General features: G+C 42.4%; 1 protein-coding gene and 1 pseudogene across 1 annotated transcript in view; both read left to right on the top strand.

Moving 5' to 3' along the window:
* The first annotated feature begins 1,998 nt into the window (after positions 1-1,998).
* RNF2 (ring finger protein 2) overlaps positions 1,999-22,337 on the top strand; it is a 48,246-nt gene continuing 27,907 nt past the window's right edge. The window contains exon 1 of the mRNA XM_053607253.1: positions 1,999-2,312. The gene's annotated coding sequence lies outside the window, so the exon portion shown is untranslated. The remainder of the gene's footprint in view (positions 2,313-22,337) is intronic.
* On the top strand, positions 5,163-13,076 carry LOC128596440 (adenosine 3'-phospho 5'-phosphosulfate transporter 1-like; annotated as a pseudogene).

Genomic DNA, 22,337 nt, shown 5'->3' with positions numbered 1-22,337 from the left:
TTTCAAGGACTTAGTCCTCTTGTAGATGTATGGGGCTATGTAACTAGTTCTAAGCAATGCAATGTGATCCAGCCTTCCAAGGTAAAGCTATGAAAAATTAATGGGGATTTTATGTCACTTTCTTCCTCTGTACTATAGAGTTGCTGTGTTGACAAGCGTGATATAGCTACAGGATGGTGGAGCCTGTCAATCTGGTTCCTGGAGTGACTGGAACAGAGTAAATCTGGTCCACATGAAGTATGAGCAAACAAGAAACTTTTATTGTATTAAGGCAGACAGATTTTGGAGATGTTTGTTACAACACCATAACATAACCTTTCCTGATTAATATAGTCGGGGAAGATTCATAGTACTCTCAGTGCCAAATTATGAGTAAGAGATAAAATAGATAAAACAAGTTCCATTAATTTGTCAGGAGAGTTTTTCATATTAAGGATGTTAGCCTGAGGTCTAGCTTTTTAATCACATTTAATCCAGATATCCCATAAGTTTTCCATTTTTCTACTAATTCTCTTGAGTTTTTCTTAAGCACTATATTTAACTTTCATCCATAAAGTTCCTGCGCTTTCTACAAATGATCATTTTTCTCAGCATCAAATGAATTGTTTAATACAACCACACATCATGATTTTCAAAAGCATTTTAATTAGAGAAAAAGGTTCTAAATTATGAACACCCTGTTTTCCTTTAATTGAAATACATATGCAGTCATCATGAATGTAGAAGGGAGACGCTTCTGCAACTTAGGGCCTTTAGAAAGTGGACTCCCACAAGAAGAGAGAAGCAGAGCGTTCCTAATTATTTTCATTTATTTTTTCTACTTTGGATGAAGACCTTAACTTCCAAGAACTTGTAGAGTCAGAGAATTGTCATTTCTCATTTAAAGCTATCAATAGTAGGCAAACATTTTCAAGCAACGGTAAACAAAAATAATGTTTTGTTCTTGTTTATTTGATGGATTGTTAGGTAGTGTATGTAATGTGCTGTTTTTAGAATTTTGACACCTGTCCCCTTTCCTTCCACCCATTCATGGTTCTCAAATCCTAGCTCCTTAGGAAATTCTCCCTGTGCCCATCAGCTGGAATTGATATTTCTCTTTCCCAAATTCCTATGTAAATTCATATCATTTATTTGGAATTGATTATAGAGTTTTAGAGAGTTCAAGACCTGGAAAGGACCTACGAATCAACACAGTCTCATTTTGCAGACGAGGGGGGAAATGTCCAGAGGAATTATGGATCTAAGTAAGTTACACAGTTGGACACACATTGGCGGCTGTAAGCCTACTTTGCCCAATTCCCACTGCAGTTCATTCCTTTAAGCCACTATTGCCTGAGATCTGCCATGTGCTATTGTTTGTTATCTTATTAAGAGAACATGACATCTCACCAATAGTAAATCTTGAGGTCAGGGAATTCTTTCGCTTCTTCAGCTTATGCATTAAACGCTCAATAATTTCTTGCTAATTGGTTGTGTTTCATCTATTTAATCTGTAACTTTTTACACCCTCAGGAGCAGAAGATAATACTGGAAGGGGCCAAAGAGGTAGGAATAAAGTAGGGGCAAGGTAAACAGTGAGAGCCGACGAGATGAGTACCCTCAGAATGCTAATATATCTGGAGCTGAAGGTCATTTTCCCCGGAAAAATCAGACCTTGCAGGTTTATCCTGCCAGAATGAAAAATGTGCCTGTCGGACAGGGGTGGAAAGGTGCAAAGTTGAGGTGAAGTTCTGGAGATGGAAAGCCTCTCCGCAGATGAGGATTTCCACCGGTTGGGAGGGGCGAAAGAGAACGAAGTCGAGGGAGGGAAGTCTGACCCCAGGCCCTGGAACTGGGAAAGGAGGCGCGACGGGCGGGCCGAGGCGAGGGCACCGAGAAGAGCTCCAGGAGACAGACGTTGAGAACCGGACGGCGGCGGCGTCACGGGGCGTTGCCCGGGGGCTGCGTTGCCCGGGGTGGGCGCCGGGGGGCGGGGCCGGCCGGCTGGGGCGGAGCGCTGGCTCGGGCTCTCCGGGCCGGCACGCGGCGGCGCCCCCTCCCCTCGCCGCGGGCCTCCCGGCGCCGAGCACGTCCCCGTGCCGCGCCTCCGCCCCTCGCTGGCTCGCTGCTTCCCGCCCTCCCCGCAGCGCCGGCCGTGCCGGCTTCCCCTCCGTCTCTCATGAATATTGAGCGGCCCCTGTTGTATTTCCCGAGCTCCATTGCGGAAGCCGAGGCTCGCCATATTGTGCGGCGGCGCAGGCGGCCGCGGCGGCTGATGATCTGAGTCTCGCTCCGGCCGCGGCCAGCGGAGCCCCGGGCTGGGGCAGGAGCCGGTGAGCTGGGTGGGCAGGCGAAGGGCGCGGCAGCGGTGGGCTGGGACGCGCCTCCGCTCGGCCGGGTGCAGACAACTGCCGGCGGCCAGGCGACCCGGGGGGTGTGTGTGTGTGTGCGTATGTCCAGAGAGGTGTGAGGGGCGATGGCGCCGCCGCCCCCGGCGGCTCTCATGGCGGGGGAGGCGGCTTCTCATTGTTCCCGTTCCTTGGAGGGTCATGAGAGGGGAGTGAGCCAGGTTTGCGAAAGACCCAGCCTGCGGTGCGCCAGGACTTCTTCGCCGCGAACCCCTCGCTGCGCTCCCAGCGCGGAGGCCGGGGCTGCGGTGCGGGCCCTTCGCCTCCCCCGGCGGGGGCCCCAGCCTCTCGGCCGCCGCGCTCCGGAGGCGGACGGAGCGGAATGCGGGTTTTTCCTCTCTGGGCTTTCCCCTTGCAGCCGGGGATGTGTGTCTTCACTATGGGGGTGGGGTAGGGGCACTTTGTGCAGAGATCTTTCCCCCGCGGGGGCTGGAGTCGGGTTCGCGAGCAGAGGAGTTGCTCGGCGTCGGGGTTGCTTGTTGGCTGCGGGGAGACCCCTCCTGTTTCAAACATTCCTGGAGTGCAGCCTCCCGCTCGGCAGTATCTGTTGCTGCTTTGCGAAGCCGCGAGGTTACCCGGAGGAGTCGTGGGGGAGGGGGCGTCTCGGCTTGTTTGTGGTGGAAGCTCCGCGTTTTGAACCCGGTGGTGTACGCTGAGACCCTTGTTGCCCAGTTTTGCTGGGGAGCCCTGGTCCCGGTGGGCAGGATCGTTTCCCTCCCACAGAAGTTGCCTTCCTGCTCTCGAGATGGTATTCGTAAAAATTGGTCTCAAACTTTGAGATTCATTCCGATTATTTGCATACTAAAACTTATTACAGACTAAATTTCCTTGAAGCCCCTATGTATATCTTTTGTGAGCCCGTCTGAAGATGTAGAGAATGTGTGCCTTTACATTTTTGTAAAAGGGTTTGAAAAATCAGGTTTCTTTGCAGTGCGTAATTTGTTTACTGTGAAAAGGATAGCTATACATTTAACGTTTTAGTAATATACTGCTATGTCTTTTAAAAATTAAAAAAATCGAGACGTTCTTGTATGAGCGATTTGCATTACATAATCTACTTTTGGTAGTTCTAGGATGATCAGCTGGTGTACTTAGTGTATAGGTTGATAATCTGCTTGCATTTGGTGTAATTGTTGAATGGTTTAATAATTTAGATGGGTGTTCTTGGTTCTTAAGAGTGAAATTTGATCTTTAGATTTATAAAGAATTTAAATTGCAGCAACACGATTCTTGGTTATTCCATTTCCCCTTGAAATTTATACTTGTTACAATCAACAGGTATCTTTTTAAAGTCTTGATGGCACACGTAACCTACTTTTTAGTAAAATTATGGGTTGTTAGATTCCATTTTCCAAGGGTAGCACAGCAAATATGGCCCTTCACTTTTTCTAAGGATCTGAGTTATTTCCCTCAGGTACCCTTCGGGGAACCCACGTTTGAGGTTAATCATAGTAGATGGAGAATGAAGTGGAGAATTTGCTAAGGAAAATTGCCTGAGTGAGCCTAGTCCATTTGAGTATTTGGAAAGTAAGCTAATGGTCCTCCAGTGTTCCACACAGAAAAATTTCAAATTAGAATCACTAACATAATGTAGACAATGCAAATATTCAGAATACTGGAAATTTTGAGTTTTTCGGTGTGTGTGTGGAACACTGAGACAAGTTCCCATGTTTGAGTGGATGGGCCAGGTCAGCAAACATCTTTGGATTTTCATTACTGACCTTCAGTTTGTGGTGTCAGGTCTATTTAATCCGATTTATTCATGATTTGTGTTTATTTTATGCTGTCTTTGGAGAAGAAGTGATATATGCCTAATGAATAATATATAACCAGATGTTTCAGTGACAGTTTCATTTCTATATATTAGCAGAGACGCATAATTCCTTCCAGCAAGAGAGATGAGTTAACATTAAAATGCACTTTATTAAAATTATGGCAGTGTTTCTAGTATGACTTAAAGCACTGCATAGTTTTTTATAATGACTCATTTATTAGATTCTAGGGAAACAGAAAATGCATCATAGTTTGCAGTTTGTAGAAAAGGAAAAATATTTGTGAGATTATGTATACTGTGCACAAACAGACATATCTGTAACTGACTTTTAATCAGTGTTGGTTACATGCTTTGTGGACAGACATTGCCATTAGACACCAGTTGTTTAATTTCTTAACTGATTTGTTTCTCTGAAATCTTTGCTGTTGAGCAACTTATTGACATTTCCATTTAACTCAGTACCCATAAAATATTGGGGTGCAAAGGTTCAAGTAACAGTTAATTCCCTAAAGGTGTAGCTATCCTGTCTTCTCCCACTGGTTTTCTACTCTTTCTGCCTAATGTATTACCTGTTATTATTATTTTTTTTTAAAGCTCTTACTTGGCTTTTATTTGTGATTCTAGGATTAGGCAACACCTCATTCTGTAAAATTGAGTGTTCCTAGGAGCTGAACAAAGGAAGTTGGCTTTTTAGACAGAAAGAAGCTGAAGAAAACAGAAACAGAACAAAAGCAAATTAGTTATTTGAAAGTAACTTTCCTTAGGGGTTAAAACTGTTACCTGGTATTTCTAGTTGTGTGAATATGGTTTGGTTGATTGTGCATGATATGCTGACTGTGGTCATGGCACTTTTGGCATTTAAGTATAAGTGAGTGTTTTCCAGTGTTCCCAGGCACGAGATAGGTGCTAAGAAAATGGTGGTTCATATTCAGTTTTATCCTGTGTGGAGGAAAAGCTGTGTTCTTAATTCTGTTTTGCCTTATGGTTGTTAGGCGACTGAAATGGACTGGTATGATTGGGCCTAGTGTTATGTTTCTGAAAAGATTCCTAAAAATTCTGAAAAGATTCCTATTGCTTAAATTTATGTTTTCTAGTTTCTTTTTGAGAATGAATTAACATGCTGCTTCTATGTGCAATTTGTTATAATTTTAAGACATCAGTTTGTATTAAGTGTAATAGTGAAAAATTATATTTTGAAATTAACTTTGGATTAAGTCATATAATGAGGGAATACTGTTAAGTGAGGTAACAGGCCAAATAAAAAACAGGTAAGCATTTTGGTAATTTGTTTTCAGCAGATGTGTTGCTCATGGGCTCTTCTGCAAGGGAGGTTTCTTTTTTGTTTCTTTGCTGTAAGCGAAGTTGTATTTTATGAAGAGGTCAGATTCTAAAGTCAATGCATTAAATGACAGTCACATGCAGTAAAAAATTACATTTGAAAATCCTTTAAGAAGGCAGAGCAACTTACCTTTAAATTCAGCTGAGATTTGGTGTTGGAACAGATTGTCATTTCTTTCCTTAAACACTAGATACAGAAGCTAGCTTGTATTTAGGGACCTTGTTGAACAACAGCAAAATAAAGTATCTTGAAATACTAGAATCAGCATTCACTACAGTCTCACTGTTAGAGACACATGTGAACTGAGACAACTGGGGAACAGCGAAACAACTCTACCATTTCAACATTTTCTGTAGGTTATGTGCTGTAGTAAAGGGAGGTAGGTGTGGATGCTTGGAATAGCCTGTACTATTTATTACTCATTTCCTCTCTCATTTAAACAACTTTACAGAAACAAATTTAGAAGGTTTCAAGTTATCCTTTATAAAATATATTTTATTTATAGAATAGCTCAAGTTTTGTTTACTTTCCCCTTCAGTGAAGCAGCAGGATATCTCAGAAGGGAATAGTTAGAATCACTTTATTTAACAATGTATTGGAGTCCAGTAGAGAAAAGAGAAACTTCAATATGAATTTCAACAGAGGGGACTTAATAGAGGGAGTTGGTTGAATGAGTGTAAGAGTAAAAAGGGAACATTACAGTAATCAGAACCTAAGACCTGAGAGGTTCCATGGACCTGGTGCTGGACTTTTGAGTAGGTCAGGTCAGCATTGTTCAGTTGCTGCCAGTATTTATAAAGGCATGTGATATGGCTGGTTCTAGGAGAACTGAAAGAAGTTGAAAGTGTGAATCAATTGCTGTTGCCAGAGCAAGGGACTACAGTTACTACTGGCAGGAACTGGAAGGAAGTCCCCTCACTCATCTTCCTGTTTTCCCATCTCCATTTAACTACCTCTAGGAGCAAAACTTAGCATGGACCTGACTGGCAGAGAAGTTAGTGAAATAAAGTTGCACAGTCTCAGCCCCAACAACACAGGACAGAAACAAAGACAGTAGATTCATTGTTGAGAGACAGTGAGTAAATGATGGACACAAATAGTGGAGGTTAAAATATAGATAATAAATAGAGCATTCTGTCCTGACTGTGCCTTTCAGAAAACATTAATTGATTGTCTTCTGTGTACCAGACCCTGTGCTAGGGATTAGCGAAAGAAAAATGAATCAAACAAGGTCTCTGTCCTTAAGGGATTTATTATAGCCTAAGTGGGGATGACAAGTAAATTACTGTACAGTGTTTTTTTGTTTGTTTGTTTGTTTGTGTGTTTTGACACAGAGTCTCAATATGTCCCCCTCTGTAGAGTGCCATGGCGTCACAGCAACCTCTAACTCTTAGCCTTAAGCAATTCTCTTGCCTCAGCTCCCGAGTAGCTGGGACTACAGGCACCACAATGCCGGCTATTTTTTGGTTGCAGTTGTCGTCGTCGTTTTAGCTGGGCTGGATACAAACCAGCCAATCTGGGTGTATGTGGCTGGCGCTGTAACCACTGTGCTACAGGCGCTGAGTCTACTGTATAGTGCTTTAAATGCAGGTGAGTGATATGGTTTGGGAGCCCCAAGGACATCATGTCGGCCAACCTAACTTCTTCTCTGCCTACCTAATCTTTTTCTTTCTTGAGAAGAGTCTCAAGCTGTCGTCCTGGATGGAGTGCTGTGGCGTCATACCTCACAGCAACCTCCAACTCTTATTCATTTATTTATTTAGTTATTTGAGACAGAGTCTCACTATGTTGCCCTCTGCAGAGTGCCATGGCATGGCGTCATAGCTCACAGCAACCTCAAACTCTTGGGCTTAAGAACTTCTCTTGCCTTAGGCTCCCAAGTAGCTGAGACTATAGGTGCCCACCACAAGCCTGGCTGTTTTTTTGTTGCAGTTGTTTAGCTGGCCTGGGCTGAGTTTGAACCTGCCACTCTGTAACCACTGTCGTATGGGCACCGAGCCACCTCCAACTCTTGGGCTCAAGAGATCTTGCCTCAGTTTTTCTATTTTTAGTAGAGACAGGGTCTCACTTTTGCTGGGGCTGGTCTTGAACTCCTGAGCTCAAGCAATCCACCTGCCTGGGGCTCCCAGGTTGTTAAGATTACAGGCATGAGCCACTGCACCCAGTCTGCCTACCTAATGTTAATGACTACTACTTTTATCTTGTATTCTGATCAAATCCAACTTTATTCTGTCCTCTATGTTCACCCCACCTTTTTGGAAGCTCTTCCTCTGAGATGCTTAAATTTTGTCATATTATCCATAAGCATTTCTCTCTGCTTTATCTGATTTATAAAGATCATCGTTTTCTCACACTTTCAGCGTAGCGCTGTGCCCATATGTTTGAAAAGAATTTGTTTTTGCAATGGATATTACAATGCAAACATTGTTTCCTTCTTTCAAGGTCATTAGAAAATAGTTTGGGTGAAGTTATTTGATATTGTAGGTGTGAGAAGTGAATGGTAAAATAATCACATAATTTAAACTGCATAGCACCAATAGATCTAGACATGAGATTTTGGGTATCTGATCTGTATTCCAGAACCAACAGTTTTGAGAGTGATCCCTTTTGATGGGTGAATACAGTTCTTCACTGCCTCTTCTATTATTTTATACGCTATTGTCCTCAAAATCTCAGTTATTTGGGGAAAGTCCTTCATTTTAGTTCTTAAAAATAAAACATCATGATGAAGTTTCTTAATTGTCCACCCCTTTTTCTTCCTCCCTGTATTATCACTTTCTCTACTGTGAAATGTGCAAATCTACAGTACTTCATTTTGGCTTCTTTTAAGAAGAGTTGTTTTGCTTGTTTCTCCCACCATACACCATGTTGATTTAATTTAAAACCAGCTAATTCTTCACTTTAAAAAAAAAAAAAGATGTATGCCTCCATGCCAGTAATTGGATTAGACCCCACTATTTACACTGTTTGCTATGTGGAGACTTATTCAGTCTGGGACCGCTGCCTTGGAACCCAGCCGAATGTTTTATAGAAGGCTTTACTATATTCCAGAAGGGGTAGTGTTGTGCATAGGAGGAGCTGCAGAATTGAATGCAGGAGACTTAACGTGGTTTCTTAGGCCTGGTTCCGCTACTGGCAAGATTCTTGGCCTTTCTGAGTTTGTTTTCTATTAAAAAAGAAAAAGAAAAACTCACCCTCGCTTATTGATTATTTGAAAGGACATTAAGAGGTGATTTAGGTAAAGGGATTTTTGTAACAATAGAGCACATTTTAAATATAAGGGGTGTGTTTGTGAAGAAAGAAAAGTGGTGAGAGAGATGAACTGATCTTGGCTTGGATCGTAGGGATGATTTTTTGTCTACTGTCTCAGGTTTTTGAGTCTCTGTATTTAAAGAAAGTTGTTAGGGTGATAATGGTGTGGGAAGAGTTGTGGCTGTCCTGTAACCCTAGTTTTCACAAGTTTGGTTGATGGTATAGCATTCCAGCCTCGCTCTCCCATTACTTTTTTTATTTTTATTTTTTTTTGAGATAGCGTCTTACTCTGTTGCCCTGGGTAGAGTGCTACTAGCATTATAGCTCACAGCAACCTTGAACTCTTTGGCTTAGGAGATCCTCCTGCCTCAGCCTCCCGAGTAGCTGGGACTATAGGTGATGGCCACTACATCCAGCTAGTTTTCTTTTCTTCTATTAAATCATAGCTGTGTACATTAACAGCGGTGTACATAACCAGTGCACCATACACTGGTTTTATAGACCATTTGACACATTTTCACCACACTGGTTAACATAGCCTTCCTGGCATTTTCTTAGTTATTGTGTTAAGACATTTACATTCTACATTTACTAAGTTTCACATATACCCTTGTACGATGCACTGCAGCTGTCATTTTCTTAGTTATTGTGTTAAGACATTTACATTCTACATTTACTAAATTTCACATATACCCTTGTAAGATGCACTGCAGCTGTAATCCCACCAATCACCCTCCCTCCGCCCATTCTCCCCCCTCCCTCCCCTCCCTTTCCACCTTCCCTCTATTCTTGGGTTATAACTGGGTTATAGCTTTCATGTGAAAGCCATAAATTAGTTTCATAGTAGGGCTGAGTACATTGGATACTTTTTCTTCCATTCTTGAGATACTGTACTAAGAAGAATATGTTCCAGCTCCATCCATGTAAACATGAAAGAGGTCAAATCTCCATCTTTCTTTAAGGCTGCATAATATTCCATGGTGTACATATATCTCAATTTATTAATCCATTCGTGGATTGATGGGCACTTGGGCTTTTTCCATGACTTAGCAATTATGAATTGGGCTGCAATAAACATTTTGGTACAAATATCTTTGTTATGATGTGATTTTTGGTCTTCTGGGTATACCTAGTAGAGGAATTATAGGATTGAATGGCAGATCTATTTTTCGATCTCTAAGTATTCTCCAAACATCTTTCCAAAAGGAATGTATTAATTTGTATTCCCACCAGCACTGTAGCTCTTTTCTCCACATCCACGCGAACATCTCTGGTGTTGGGATTTTGTGATATGGGCTAATCTTACTGGAGTTAGATGATATCTCAAAGTAGTTTTGGTTTGCATTTCTCTGATGATTAAAGATGATGAGCATTTTCTTCTCTGAAGAGAAGCCGTGCGCCTGTCTACTTCAGAGAAGTTTCTCTTCAAGTCCCCTGCCCAGCCTGCAGTGGGATCACTTGTCAGCTAGTTTTCTATTTTAGGGTCTCGCTCTTGCTTAGGCTGGTCTCAAACTCCTGAGCTCAAGCATTCCACCCGTCTGTGCCTCCCAGAGTGTTAGGGTTACTAACGGTGTGAGCCACTGTGCAGCCTGATTTTATTTTTTTTAGGGGTGACATACCTTGTTAATTTTTTTCCACCTGGGCTAAGTATTTATATATTTTATAGACACTATCCCAAACTTTCATTATGTATGTAAAAACAAAACTAGCACTTTGTAGATTGTTTATATGACAAGGGCCTGAGGGAATAGGAAAAACAGCTGCTATCCGTAGAGTATCCCTTTTCAGAATGCTTAAAACCAGAAGTTCTGCATTTCAGACTTTTTTGGATTTTGGAATATTTACAGTATACTTGCCAGATGAGCATTTCTAATCCAGAAATCTGAAATGTTCCAATGAGCATTTCCTTTGAACATCACATTGGTACTCAAAAAGTTTTCAGATTTTTGGATTAGGGCTACTAAACCTGTATTACTATTTTGGCTGGAAATTACTATTGTAGTTTTGTTTTATATTAGAGTTATACTAGTTTCAGAAAATTTCTGTTTTTAAAAACATACTTAGAAGATTGGAAATTATATCTGTTCAGTTTTAATGAGTCCATTCTTTTATTTTTTATCTTAAAACTTTCAGTTAGTATACTTGTAAGCAAAGCAGGGCTCTTTGAGTTAGTGTAAAGATGCCTTTAAAACAAAATAGCTGTGAGGTACTGTCCTCTAGGAACATCCTCATGTGACTGGAAAGTATTAAAGTATATGTTGTTAAAGGCTCTTAAGTATTGACAGTTAAGTACTGTCTACCACATTAACACTGCCTGGAGGCGCTGGAGGGAATGCAAGGTCCTGGAGCTCACATTCTCTGCGAGTGGACCAGGGGTGCCATGTGGTGGGCATGGTGGTGCTGGATGCATACTCCTGCCTGGGAGGAGAAGGGAAGACTCCTCAAGCTCCTCTGAAGTCATGTGCCCAGCTATAGTTCTGTTTTTTGTTGAATGCTCCTGGCTTTGCCAGCTTTATGGTACCTGGCTACCTCCTGGTGCAATAGTTCCAGCAGGTGGAAGAACTGCCTGGAGACAGGCAGGGGTTTCTGCTTTCCCCTGGTGAAAGCCTATTTGTTTGGCAGTGCGCCCAAGGCCTTTGATGGTGTTTCTCTGGCTTCTTGGACAGAGACAGCAGAGACCACCCCCAAGTTGTAGGCCTGAAGCTGCTCTTCTGTACTTCAGAGCTCCGGGTGTCTCGCTCACTTGGGGTGTGCTGCAGAGCTCCGGGTGTCTCGCTCACTTGGGGTGTGCTGCAGAGCTCTGGGTGTCTCGCTCACTTGGGGTGTGCTGCAGAGCTCGGGGTGTCTCGCTCACTTGGGGTGTGCCGCAGAGCTCCGGGTGTCTCGCTCACTTGGCGTGTGCCGCAGAGCTCTGGGTGTCTCCCTCACTTGGGGTGTGCCGCAGAGCTCCGGGTGTCTCGCTCACTTGGGGTGTGCCGCAGAGCTCCGGGTGTCTCCCTCACTTGGGGTGTGCTGCAGAGCTCTGGGTGTCTCCCTCACTTGGGGTGTGCCGCAGAGCTCCGGGTGTCTCATTCACTTGGGGTGTGCCGCAGAGCTCCGGGTGTCTCGTTCACTTGGGGTGTGCCGCAGAGCTCCGGGTGTCTCCCTCACTTGGGGTGTGCCGCAGAGCTTGGGGTGTCTCGCTCACTTGGGGTGTGCTGCAGAGCTCGGGGTGTCTCGCTCATTTGGGGTGTGCTGCAGAGCTCGGGGTGTCTCGCTCACTTGGGGTGTGCTGCAGAGCTCGGGGTGTCTCGCTCATTTGGGGTGTGCTGCAGAGCTCCGGGTGTCTCGCTCACTTTGGGTGTGCTGCAGAGCTCTGGGTGTCTTCCCTCACTTAGGGTGTGCTGCAGAGCTCTGGGTGTCTCCCTCACTTGGGGTGTGCTGTAGGAAAGAAGGTTGGCCTGCAGCTCTGGGCCATAGCCACCAGCTGAGTGCTTCATGGACTCACAGTTTCTGGTGCTAATGAACCATGTGCTGACGTGGATCGTGACTCCTCTCCTGCATCCTTTGCAAGCAGCCCTGGCATGAGGCACCCAAGTACTGGTACTCCTTTGCCAGCCTGTCCAATGTACTTAGCAGCTGGTACCAATATGAAGTTCTCAAGTTTATCAGCTTACCCACCCAAATACCGGCCAAAGCCTCTAAGGTGATCCCTGTTAATACTGATGGGAAAGCTGCTGTCTCCGTGCAGCCATAAGCCCTGGGAGTATGTGACAGCTGTCCTAATCTCCATTGGAGTCATCATATTTCTGCTGTCCAGCAGACCACAGCCATCCATGTAGCTCCCGGGCCACCACACTGTTAGGCCTCATTGGAAGTCTGCATTGTTTTTGACAGCTTTACCTCAAACTGGCAACATGCCTTCTTTGCCTGTGTCATTGGTGTAGATGATACTTGGGGTCAGTTTCTTCTGCTTTTTCAGTAGGTTCACTGCTAGAGCAGGAAGCCCTCCTGGAGGGGACCTGCGTCATGGGATGACAGCAAGTTTGCTGCCTGCTCCCTGCTACTCTCCATCTGCTCCGAATGCGGCCAGCTATTTGTCTTCTATGTCATTGGGCAGTTTGGGGATATGTCTTCATCATCATCATGACCCTCTGCCTGGCTTTTGCTGTCCTCCTTTCCTGCCTCCTCTATGGCCATACTGTCACTGTGGTGGGAGGGCTGGAAGTGCTGTGTCTTTACTGCCCTCCTGCTCTGAGAACATGCTTGGGGCCAGCTAGGGCAATAGAGAAAGGCCATGCCAGTCCCCTGCATAGAAGGTGTGAGCAAGGGGGATGGTTTCTGAGGGATGGCCTTCTCACCTTGCAGTGAGATTTCCTCTCTCTCTTTTTTTTTTTTGAGATAAAGTCTCAGTTTGTCACACTCAGTATAGTGCTGTGGCGTCACAACTCACAGCAGCCTCCAACTCTTGGGCTTAGCCTCCCGAGTAGCTGGGACTACAGGTGCCCGCCATAACACCCAGCTAGTTTTAGAGATGGAGTCTCGCTCTTGCTCAGGCTGGTCTCGAACCTGTGAAGGTTTTCTTTCCTCTGTAACTTCCCAGAGATGCTGGCACCTGGCACCAGGTGTTTTCTCAGTATCACAGACTAGCTCTGCAGCTGGGAGTGGGGAGCCCAGAAGGCAGCCTTCCTCTTTGCCATGAGTCACTCATCCTCCCATAGGCACGTTCTTCTGAGTACTGGGATGGAGACAGTCCTCATTGTAGCCGGGTGGGAAGTAGAGAGTCAAGAGGGTAGACAGGATTGGAGTGGGGTGCAGCATGAAAAATTTCCTGTTGGGTACATTGCACTTTTTCAAGTGATGGGTAAATTCAGAGCCTAGACTTCTCCACTGTTCATCCATGTAACACAGATCATTTCTATCCTCTAAATCCACTTAAATAAAAAAACAAAGAAAAAAAGGGCAGAAGTACCTTGAACAGCCCCCCAGTTTCCTGAAGTCTTACCCTGACTGTTTGGCTTTGCCACTCAGACTCCTTCCTCTGCAGACACACCTATATTTCTTACTCCAGTGAGAAAAACACAAATAATGTAGGCTCCAAACATTGCTTTTCCTGGAGGGTAAAAGATGGTACTGTGCTGAGGAAGGGGATGGTGAACCCTGCCAAGCAACACCACCCAGTGCTCATAGATCCTGGGCTCTGTTCCAGGAGCCAGTAGCAGGTTTGGGGTACTTTGGAAATACAACTTTTGGCTCTTAACAATTTTACTTTTTTTTTTTTTTTTGAGACAGAGCCTCAAACTGTTGCCCTGGGTAGAATGCTGTGGCATCAGAGCTCACAGCAACCTCCAACTCCTGGGCTTAAGCGATTTTCCTGCCTCAGCTTCCCAAGTAGCTGTCACTACAGGCGTCTGCCACAATGCCCGGCTATTTTTTGGTTGCAGCTGTCTTTGTTTGGAGGGCCCGGGCTGGATTCGAACCCGCCAGCTCAGGTGTTATGTGGCTGGAGCCTTAGCCGCTTGAGCCACAGGCACTAAGCCAACAATTTTCCTTTTTTAAATTGCCACACATACACAAAAAATAAAACATTGAGTAGTTCTCTGTTCTTAATGTTATAATAAGCATAGTTGTACTGTAGTATAGGTTCCATTTATGAGTTGGGGATAACCAGTGATAATTTACTAATGTAGTCTCCTGAAAACTTTTTTTTTCCGAAGTCTCCATCATGTTGGGGAAAGCTAATATTACAATTATGTATGCTACAGGTAACTTTTTTTTTTTTGAGACCGAGTCTCAGTTTGTCACTGTAGGTAGAGTGCTTTGGCATCATAGCTCACAGAAACCTCCAACTCAGGCTCCAGCAATCCTCTTGCCTCAGTTTTTCTATTTTAGTAGAGACCTAGTCTTGCTTTTGCTCAGGATGATCTCGAACTCGTGAACTCAAGCAATCCACCCACCTTGGCCTCCCAGAGTGCTAGGATTACATGTAGGTGCAAGCCACCACACCCAGCCTACTGATAGCATTATTAATGTCAGTTTCGTTAACCTTTTGAACAATCTTTGGAATAACTGATTTAGGATAATTAAGACAATATTGGTGTGCCAGTGAGAAAAAAAGTTTTAGTAAATGATCCACCATTCATTTCTAATATGAATTGTTTTTAGTTTTAATACCTTTGTTCAATAAGTAGCTTCATTTCATATCCCTGCCAAGACCATGGGAATCTGTACACAAGGGAGCATGCCAATGTGACAGTAGCCAGCTTACTACTGACTGCTGCTCCATGTTATCACCCTATGTGGTTGGCCCCCCAATAAATAAGTAAATATCTGCAGACAATAGCAGGACAGATCAGTTATCTGTGTCTTTGAGAGAGAGATGTCAAACACAATTAAAGCTTAAAGATTTAAAGAAATGCAGAATTAATGACAAAGTTAAAAAGAGAAGTCTAACTACTGACTTTTATTCATCCGGGGCTACACATGCCAAGAGTCAACAACTTTCGAAAAGTGGTATAAGCCAAAATTGTTATACTTTCCTGAGAAGAGAAATATATTTGTCCAAGTGTCTATGTTAACTTTAGCAATTAACAATATAGGAAGTAACAGCAGTATTCCCTTGTGTCACTGAAAATACACTAATGCTTTTCTAGAAAAGGCATAATCTGCTAACAAATTAAATTTGTGGCAAGGTAGCAACCTAAGAAAATAATTAAATTAAGAAAGACAAGATGGCTCAGCGTCCGTAGCACAGTGGTTACAGTGCCAACCACATGCACCAAGGCTGGTGGGTTCCAACCTGACCTGGGCCAGCTAAACAATGACAGCTGCAACAAAAAAATAGCTAAGTGTTGTGGTGGGCGCCTATAGTCCCAGCTGATTGGGAGGCTGAGACAAGACAGTTGCTTAAGACAGTTTGAAGTTGTTGTGAGCTATGATGCCATGGCACTCTCTCTACCAAGGGTGACATAGACTCTGTCTCAAAAAAAAAAAAAGACAAGAGAGGGAAACGTTGAAGGCTGATGCTGCCAGACTCTAATAGTAATTGGAATAGCCCTTTTGAAAAGCAGCTAGAGACAGAAAAATCTTCATATTCTTTGATACACACACACACACACGCGCGCGTCCTGGAGATGAGAACAAGGAGGAACAAGTATTAGAACTGATGAGTACCAGTGTAAGGGTCTTATCAAAGGGACAGTTAAAAACTAAAGAAACAGAATTGGACAACAACAACCAAAAAGGTGAAAAAAAACCCAGACATGCGGACTTTAGCATTAAGACTACCAGTTTAGAGGAGAATCTGTAGCTAATTTGTTGTTTCAAATATAGAGTGCCATAAAAATGTACGCACATTTTAAGAAAGGAAAAAACTGTATTGTAATATTAATATATCCTGACAACAAAAGTCACATGAGCGCCTCTTGTAATTGCAGAAGTCAAATGTGACTTGATATTACAAATTTAATAGTTCTTTCCTTTCTTAAAATGTGTATACATGTTTTTTGCACTCTCTGTCTATATTCAGTCGAGGCAGGTGGATGTGGGGAAGTATGGGGTTAGCTATTTTAAGACAAGGTAGAAAAAGGCAGGAAGCTTTGGCTGTGACTCGGGAAGTGAGATGTGTGGATTTTAATGTGCAGTACGCCTCTTTCTGACTTGCTTTGAAAAGATCGGAGGAAACAACTGGTGGTGGTTGGTGGTGTAAGTATTCAAGTTGAAAGAAGTTGCTAAAGGTAGAGTGTTTTTTTAGCTGAAGAGAAACAATACTGTCTTTAGGCACTGTACTGTCAAGAATGTTTAAACAAGCTTTGATCTACAGAATATTAGAGTTAAGAGGGCTCTTGAGACTGCTGAATACAAAGCCTTAAATTTACAAATGAGGAACTGGATTATCAGCTGAAGTTACTAACCCCTATAAACCCAAGAATTTAGAAGCAGGTTTTCTTTACCATTAGAGTGTATTTGTAGAATATCTGTGGCTGTTCCTGTTTTAGTAACCCATAGTCCAATTATCAAATTGTCTCCACCTTGTGGTAGCAAATATTTTACAAGGCTGAATTCAAACATGGGAGGAAACTGCTAGGGAGAATTTTTCACTGCTTTTGAGGAAATCAGCCAACCTGGTGACAGCCGTGTTGCTTCTGCAAAGGGCATTGTGGAGACAGTATGCTTCCTTTCATATTTCGTGTATTTGTGTTCATACTTTGATATTGTGGAGATATTGCTTACTTTCTTATTTCATAACCTTATTAAGGAATTTGTATACTATATGTAACTGAATTGGGCATTTATTGTTTACAGTGTTGGAAGTTATAGTGTGTTAGGGTTCTTTTGCAATTTTCATATACTTGCATTATATAAACATATATATAACATATATAATTTTTTCTTCTTTTCCCATATTTGTTATGAGTTAAAAGATAGTGTGCTGACTTCACCAGTGAAAAGAGAATGAAGCAATAAATGATGTCAGGACAGCTTGCCACTTATATGGGGTGTAAAGGCTAGAATCTGACCTCTTAAATGTAAAAAATGAAATTCTTAAAGTATTAGATTAAGAAAGTATGGTTAGGCTGGGCGTGGTGGCTTGCACCTGTAACCGTAGCACTGTGGGAGGCAGAGTGGGTGAATTGCTTGAGCTCTGGATTTTGAGATCAGCCTGAGCAAGAGTGAGACCTTGTCTCTACTAAAAAATTGAGGCAAGAGCTCTGGATTTTGAGATCAGCCTGAGCAAGAGTGAGACCTTGTCTCTACTAAAAAATTGAGGCAAGAGCTCTGGATTTTGAGATCAGCCTGAGCAAGAGTGAGACCTTGTCTCTACTAAAAAATTGAGGCAGGAGCTCTGAATTTTGAGATCAGCCTGAGCAAGAGTGAGACCTTGTCTCTACTAGAAAAATTGAGGCAAGAAGATCACTTGAGCCCAAGGGTTTGAAGTTGCTGTGAGTTATGATGCCACGACACTCTGTGCAGGGAGATCAAAAAAAGTAGAGTTAGATGTTTTTATAATTTTAGAGTGTGGATGATCTTTCTAATGAAACCATAGAAGAAAAGATAAGTACACTAAAATATATATAAAAAATAAAATTTGTATCCTAAAGTAGTCAGAGACAAAAGATAACAGCAACAAACTGGGAGAAAATATTTTAGCATTTGCGACAGGCAAAAGGTCAGTTTCTTTAACAGAAGAAGTTCTTAAAAATTAACTTTTAAAAAAATAATAGAAATGGGGGGCAGCGCCTGTGGCTCAAAGGAGTAGGGTGGTGGCCCCATATACTGGAGATGGTGGGTTCAAACCCAGCCCCGGCCAAAAACTGCAAAAAAAAAAAAAAAAAGAAAAGAAATGGATATGAGTAAGTAATTGGCAGACCAAAATATTGCCAATAAAACTGTGAAAAGGTATTTTATTTTACTAATGATTGAGGCTGGCAAATTAAAACAGCAGTGAAGTGTCATTTTCCGCTTATCACATTAGGCAGGCTTTAAAAAAATTTGCTGATCCCTAATTGGTAGAGATGGAAATTGTACAGCAAGTTAGCAGTATTTATCACAGTTAAAACAAAAATCCCTTGCCCTTTGATCAGTAATTCCACTTCTAGGGATTTGCCTACCACAACTATTTCTTAAAATTTTTTTTGGAAGCAGAGTCTCTCTCTGTTGCCCAGGCAAGAGTGCCGGCTTAGCTAACAGCAGTCTCACATTCCGGGGCTCACTCTGTCTTCCTGCCTTAGCCTCTCAAATAGCTGGGACTACAGGTGCACACCCCGCCTGACCATTTCCACCACAACTTTTTCCAAGGATAACTTCTTGTTAAAGTCAGCAAAACATATACTAAACCAGTGAATGAATTCAAGGTCCCATTTTTATTGGTGGAAGATTTCAGGAACTTCTAGTAACATCTGGAAGTGCTGGTAGTTTCTTGGGTGACTAAAACACTGGTTTTTAGATGGAATTATGATTCTCAATCCTGGCTGCTTGTAAAAACCATTTGACTGGTTTTCAAACATACAGCCCACCCCCACCCTCATAGTACTGATTCATAGTACTGATTCACAGTACCAATTCACAGCCTGAATTGGGACCCAATGTCAGAATCATCATGATTTAGCTCGCTGAAACTCACTACAGCCTCATACTCTCCTGGGCTTAAACAGTTCTCCTGCCTCAGCCTCTTAAGTAGCTGGGACTGCAGTCAAACTGTACCCAGTTCATTTTTCTGTTATTTGTAGAGACAGGGTCTCGCCCTTGTTTAGGCTAGTCTTGAACTCCTGGACTCAACCAGTCCTCCACTTCTGTCTCCCAAAGTGCTAGGATTATAGATGTGAGCCACTGAGCTTTGCTCTCCAAATGATGCCTTACATGCAGCCAAATTCGAGAATTATAGTGGAAGATACTTTCCTTTTAGTGCATGTATTTTTCTTGGCAGAAGACAAGACTATTGGGCAAACAAACTAAAGTTTATATTTTTCTCCTACTCTGCCTTAGGTTTTTTTTTCCTGATAATTGGGGTGCAGCTGGTATATTAGTTTCTTATTGTTGCTGTAACAAATTACTGTAATTTGCTGACTTGAAACAACATAGATTTATACACAAATTATCTTAATAGTTGTGGTAGTCACAAGTCTAAAATGAGTTTTGTGGGATTAAAATGAAGGTGTTAGAAGGTCTATTTCTTCTGGAGTCTTAGGGGGGGAATTAATTTCCTTTCCTTTTCTCTCTTCTGGAGACTGTCTGCATTCCTTGGTTTGTGGCACTGCCAACTGCCTAATGTCTTGGTTTGTGGCAAAGCCAACTGCCTAATGTCTTCAGATTTCTTTCTTTGACTACTTACTACCCTTGCTTCCTTCATCACATCATCCCTGCCTCATAAAGACCCTTGTAGTTACATTGGACCTAACCTGAATGATCTAGTTTAATCTTCCCATCTCAAGATTCTTAATTTAGGCGGTGCCTGTAGCTCAGTGGATTCGGCGCTGGCCACATACACAGAAGCTGGCTGGTTCAAACCCAGCCTGGGCCAGCTAAAACAACAATGACAACTACAACAAAAAAAAATAGCCAGGTGTTGTGGCGGACGCCTGTGGTCTTGGCTACTTGGAAGCGAAAGCGAGAGAATTTCTTACACCCAAGAGTTCGAGGTTGCTGTGAGCTGAGACTCTGTCTCAAAAAAAAAAAAAAAATCCCTTTTGCCATATAAAATTAACATTCATGAATAAGATAAAATTCTGAGAGTTAAGATGTTGTACCTTTGGGAGGCATATTTGGAGACTTAATTGAAAAGACTGTTTAAAATTTATAGATGGGATATTTTAGTGTATCTAGATTGATATATTGTAGCCCAAAATAAATTAGTTTGTATATGGTAAATTATGATTAACATTTATTACAACTCTTAGGAACACTCTGCAATTTCTCCTTTTTTGTTAGGAATGTAGGTTCAGTAGGATAGGCTGGCTGGTCTCATTTTTATTACAATAACAATAATAGGTATTGTATATTCTTCACAGAATCCTAGTAATAGTTGTCTTATTGTAACAATGGCAGGCAGGATTTCACACTTTGGTTTTTTTTGGTATGTTTTAGGAGAGTATTTTATATAGCAAGGTTATGGTTCACTAGATTTATTCCTACTCAGTAGTGTTGCTGATTGAGTTGTGTTTAAATCAGATGCAGATAATGTAGGACATTGCTATATGGTGGTATAATTTTGAATGGCTCTTAATCCAACATCTTGTGAATTCAGTTAACAAAGCCCAGAATTTCCTTTGATGCTTATTCCACTTTTTCTTTTCAAATTGCCTGCTCTTTTTTCTTACAGTGTTAACCTTTCATTCTTTCAGGTATGTTTATTTTTCTAGATGACTTGCATGTACTTTACAGCAAAAAGTGAATTCAGCTTTTTATCTCTTCCTAGAAAGTGTATAGTAGTCAGTTCCCTTATCCATAGTTTTGCTTCCTGTAGTTTAAGTTAGATATAGTCAACCACATCATCTGGAAGCATTAAATTGAATATTCCAGAAATAGTTTTAAATCGCAGGCTGTTCTGAAAAGCGTGGTAGAATGTCAGTCCTACTTGGGACGAGAATCATCCCCTTGTCCAGCACATCCATTTTGTACGTGCTGCCCGCTTTTTGTCACTTAGTAGCCATCTCAGCTGTCAGATTGACTGGCAGTATTGCAGTGTTAGTGTTCAGGAATCCCTTATTTTACTTAATCATGGCCCCAGAGCACAAGAGTTAGTAATGCTGGCAATTTGGATAAACCAAAGAGGAGTCGTAAAATGCATTTTCATACATTGAAAAAGTGAAAGTTCTTGACTTAATAAGGAAGGAAGAAAAATATATGCTGAAGTTGCAAAGCTCTAGATGATAAGAACAAATTTAAATTTAAATTTGTATTTTTTATTATGGTTAAAATATACATAACATAGTTTACCGTTTCATCCATTTGAGAGTTCAGTGGCATTAAGTACATTCCCTTTGTCCCACAACCTCACCGTCTTGTCTCCAGCACTTTTTCATCATGTTAAATTGAAACTCTGTACCCATTAAACGTACCCATTAAATGGCCCGGCACCTCCGTATACCTCAATAGCCCTGTCTCTGGTAATCACTGTTCTACTTCCTCTATGAATCTGACTAGTAGATCTTCCTGCTTTTATGTTTGGTTTCTTTCACTTACCATACTTCTCTCAAAGTTGATCTGCATTGTAGCACATATCAGAACTTTGCTCCTTTTTGAGGCTGGATAGTATTTTGTGTGTGTATAGCACATGTTCATCCGTTGATGGAAGTTTGAGTTGTTTACATCTTTTGGCTATTATAAATAATGCTATTATGGGGCGGCGCCTGTGGCTCAGTCGGTAAGGCGCCGGCCCCATATACCGAGGGTGGCGGGTTCAAACCCGGCCCCGGCCAAACTGCAACCAAAAAATAGCCGGGCGTTGTGGCGGGCGCCTGTAGTCCCAGCTACTCGGGAGGCTGAGGCAAGAGAATCGCGTAAGCCCAGGAGTTAGAGGTTGCTGTGAGCTGTGTGAGGCCACGGCACTCTACCGAGGGCCATAAAGTGAGACCGTCTCTACAAAAAAAAAAATAAATAAATAAAAAATAAAATATAATAATGCTATTATGAACATGGTACATATGTACCATATCTTTGGCTATTATAAACAATGCTATTATTTCAATTCTTTGGGTAATTCACCTAGAATTGGGATTATTGGATCATACGGTAATTCTGAGGAACTGCCATGCTGTATTCAAAAGCTGCTGTACCAGTTCCTTACCAGCACTGCACAGGGGGTTCTAGTTTGTCCATGTGCTCATAAAGGCTTGTTATTTTCTATTTTGTTTTTGTTTGTCTTATTTTGAGACAGAGTCTTACTCTGTTGCCCCAGGCTAGAGTGTCCTGGCATCATAGCTCACAGTCACCTCAAACTCCTGGGCTCCAGTGATCCTCTTGCCTAAGCTCCTGAGTAGCTGGGACTCCAGGCACCCACCACAATGCCTGTCTATTTTTTTTTTTGGCAATTGTCATTGTTGTTTTAGCTGGCCTGGGCCAAGTTCGAACCCGCCAGCCTTGGTGTATGTGGACCGCACCCTTCTCA

Source organism: Nycticebus coucang, chromosome 10, assembly GCF_027406575.1.
Source record: "Nycticebus coucang isolate mNycCou1 chromosome 10, mNycCou1.pri, whole genome shotgun sequence".
In the NCBI taxonomy this organism is placed as follows: Eukaryota; Metazoa; Chordata; class Mammalia; order Primates; family Lorisidae; genus Nycticebus; species Nycticebus coucang.
The sequence above is the reverse complement of the archived record's forward strand: the minus strand, read 5'-3'. Positions and strand labels throughout refer to the sequence as shown.